This window comes from Triticum dicoccoides, chromosome 7B (assembly GCF_002162155.2).
Source record: "Triticum dicoccoides isolate Atlit2015 ecotype Zavitan chromosome 7B, WEW_v2.0, whole genome shotgun sequence".
NCBI lineage: Eukaryota > Viridiplantae > Streptophyta > Magnoliopsida > Poales > Poaceae > Triticum > Triticum dicoccoides.
This window is the reverse complement of record NC_041393.1, coordinates 775,016,818-775,021,091: the sequence shown is the minus strand read 5'-3', so window position 1 is coordinate 775,021,091 and position 4,274 is coordinate 775,016,818.

Here is a 4,274-nt window from a genome sequence, read left to right as displayed (position 1 = left end):
CCCCGCAAAGATTTCATTCCTTTTGGACTCTGGTTGATATTCCTTTTCTGTAAAACACTAAAATAGGCAAAAAAAATTAAAAACTGGCACTGGGCCTCCTGTTAATAGGTTAGTCCCAAAAATAATATAAAAGAGCATATTAAAGCCCATTAAACATCCAAAACAAATAATATAATAGCATGGAACAATCAAAAATTATAGATACGTTGGAGATGTATCAAGCACCCCCAAGCTTAGTTCCTGCTCGTCCTCGAGTAGGTAAATGATAAAAACAGAATTTTTAATGTGGAATGCTACCTAACATATTTCTCAATGTAATTTTATTTATCGTGGCATGAATGTTCAGATCCAAAAGATTCAAGAAAAAAGTTTAATATTGACAAAAAAATAATAATACTTTAAGCATACTAAGAAAGCAATCATGTCTACCCAAAATAACATGGCCAAAGAAAGTTATCTCTACAAAATCATACAGTCTGGTTATGCTCTATCCTCATCACACAAAGTATTTAATCATGCACAACCCCGATGACAAGCCAAGCAATTGTTTCATACTTTTGATGTTCTCAAATTTTTTCAATCTTCACGCAATACATGAGTGTGAGCCATGGACATAGCACTATAGGTGGAATAGAATGGTGGTTGTGGAGAACACAAAAAAGGAGAAGATAGTCTCACATCAACTAGGCGTATCAACGGGCTATGGAGAAGCCCATCAATAGATATCAATGTGAGTGAGTAGGGATTGCCATGCAACAGATGCACTAGAGCTATAAGTGTATGAAAGCTCAACAAGAAAACTAAGTGGGTGTGCATCTAACTTGCTTGCTCACGAAGACCTAGGGAACTTTTGTGGAAGCCCATCATTGGAATATACAAGCCAAGTTCTGTAATGAAAAATTCCCACTAGTATATGAAAGTGACAACATAGGAGACTCTCTATCATGAAGGTCATGGTGCTACTTTGAATCACAAGTGTGGTAAAAGGACAGTAGCATTGTCCTTCTCTCTTTTTCTCTCAATTTTTTTATTTGGGCCTTTCTCTTTTTTTTATGTCCTCTTTTTTTTATTTAGTCCGGAGTCTCATCTCGACTTGGGGGGGAATCATAGTCTCCATCGTCATTTCCTCATTGGGACAATGCTCTAATAATGAAGATCATCACACTTTTATTTACTTACAACTCGATACTTAGAACAAAATATGACTACTTGAATGCCTCCGGCGGTGTACCGGGATGTGCAATGATTTAAGAGTGACATGTATGAAAAATTATGAACGGTGGCTTTGCCACAATTACGATGTCAACTACGTGATCATTCTAGCAATATGACAACGATGGAGCGTGTCATAATAAACGGAACGGTGGAAAGTTGCATGGCAATATATCTCGGAATGGCTATGGAAATACCATAATAGGTAGGTATGGTGGATGTTTTGAGGAAGGTATATGGTGGGTGTATGGTACCGGCGAAAGTTGCGCGGCACTAGAGAGGCTAGTAATGGTGGAAGGGTGAGAGTGCGTATAATCCATGGACTCAACATTAGTCATAAAGAACTCACATACTTATTGCAAAAATTTATTAGTTATCGAAACGAAGTACTACGCGCATGCTCCTAGGGGGATAGATTGGTAGGGAAAGACCACCGCTCGTCCCCAACCGCCACTCATAAGGAAGACAATCAATAAATAAATCATGCTCCAACTTCATCACATAACGGTTCACCATACATGCATGCTACGGGAATCACAAACTTTAACACAAGTATTTCTCAAATTCACAATTACTCAACTAGCATGACTCTAATATCACCATCTCCATATCTCAACAATCATAACAAATCAAACATCTCATAGTATTCGATGCACTTTATATGAAAGTTTTTATTATACCCATCTTGGGTGCCCATCATGTTAGGACTAATTTTATAACCAAAGCAAATTACCATGATGTTCTAAAAGAAACTCAAAATAATATAAGTGAAGCATGAGAGATCAATAATTTCTATAAAATAAAACCACCACCGTGCTCTAAAAAGATATAAGTGAAGCACTAGAGCAATATTATCTAGCTCAAAAGATATAAGTGAAGCACATAGAGTATTCTAATAAATTCCGATTCATGCGTGTCTCTCCAAAAAGGTGTGTACAGCAAGGATGATTGTGGTAGACTAAAAAGCACTGACTCAAATCATACAAGACGCTCCAAGCAAAACACATATCATGTGGTGAATAAAAATATAGGCTCAAGTAAAGTTACCGATAGACGAAGACGAAAGAGGGGATGCCTTCCGGGGCATCCCCAAGCTTAGGCTTTTGATTGTCCTTGAATTATCTTGGGGTGCCTTGTTAATCCCCAAGCTTAGGCTCTTGCCACTCCTTATTCCAAAATCCATCAAATCTTTACCCAAAAACTTGACAACTTCACAACACAAAACTTCAACAGAAAATCTCATGAGCTCCGTTAGTATAAGAAAACAAACCACCACTTTAGGGTACTGTAATAAACTCATTATTTATTTATATTGGTTTAAAACCTACTGTATTTCAACTTCTCTATGGTTCATACCCCCGATACTACTCATAGATTCATCAAAATAAGCAAACAACACGCGAAAAACAGAATCTTTAAAAAACAGAACAGTCTGTAGTAATATGCAACTTTCGAATACTTATGTAACTCTAAAAATCTTAGATAAACTGGTGGACGTGCGTAATTTCTCTATTAATCATCTGCAAAAATAATCAACCTAAAATCACTCTCCAGTGAAAAATGACATCTATTCTCGTGAGCGGAAAAGTTTCTGTTTTTTACAGCAAGATCACAAAGACTTCACCCAAGTCTTCCCAAAGGTTCTACTTGGCACAAACACTAATTAAAACATAAAACCACATCTAAACAGAATCTAGATGAATTATTTATTACTAAAATGGAGCAAAAAGCAAAGAAAATAAAATAAAATTGGGTTGCCTCCCAACAAGCGCTATCGTTTAACGCCCCTAGCTAGGCATAAAATCAAGAATAAATATAGGTATTGCCATCTTCGGTATGCAATTCTTTCCTGATCAAATCCTCCAAAACTCGTCGTAATAAATCTATACCTTCCCTTATTTCCCTTCTAGAAGAATAACTTAAATCATGGAAAGGGCTTTGATTTGTAATTTTAACATTCATAAACCCATAGTCAAGATCATCACCATATATATCATCATATAAAATACGTAGTTCATTCCTAATGCGTTCTGTCATCATTTTATTCAACCAATCCCTATTAAACCCTACATGAATTCCTCTAGTAATCCAGTCAAACTCCTCAAAAGCTTCAAGATACAAAGATTGAGATATTTCAGCATGAGGAACTCTCGTTTTAAGATTTTTACTGTAAGATTGATAATCTTTAGCTTCCAAATTACGCATGGTTTCTTTATCATACAAAATATCTATAATAGGAGGGTGTTCAACATCTTTTTTATAGAAAGCAAAAATATCCCTACCTTCTTGTATTATAAAATCGAATTCACGCATATGGATAATAGTGGCAATCTTTTTACCTATAGGGTGGTTGATGTTGGGGAGTTCATAAAACACGTTTTGCAAGGCAGGATGGATATGCACAAATTTTCTTTCTAATTTCTCAACAAGCATAAAAATGGCATCCGCATAACAGTTGGTCTCAAGAAGAATATATTTTTTATTAATAGGCATGGATCCTGTGCAATCAAAGAATTCCTGGATAATACTTTTTTCTACCATCCCCCACACGAAAGATTGTTGTTTTATAATTAGGTGGAGTTTCAGTATCACGATTCGAAGAACAATTCTCAAGAGCTTCTTCAAGATTTTCAATGATAACCTCCCCAGTTTCAAACATGATGGCAACAAACCGCACTAACGAACGAGCACACAAGAAGCAAGCGAAAAGAGACGAACGGAAGAGGGGTGAAGAAAAGGCAAAGGTTTTCGAAAATTGTTTTAGAAGTGGGGGAGAGGAAAATGAGAGGCGAATGGCAAATAATGTAATGCGAGGGAGAAGAGTTTATGATGGGTACTTGGTATGTCTTGACTTGGCGTAGATCTCCCCAGCAATGGCACCAGAAATCCGTCTTGCTACCTCTTGAGCATGCGTTGGTTTTCCCATGAAGAGGAAAGGGTGATGTAGCAAATTAACGTAAGTGATTCCCTCAGTTTTTGAGAACCAATGTGTCAATCCAGTAGGAGACGACGCACAAGTCACCTAGTACCTGCACAAACAATCAAGAACCTCGCAACCAATG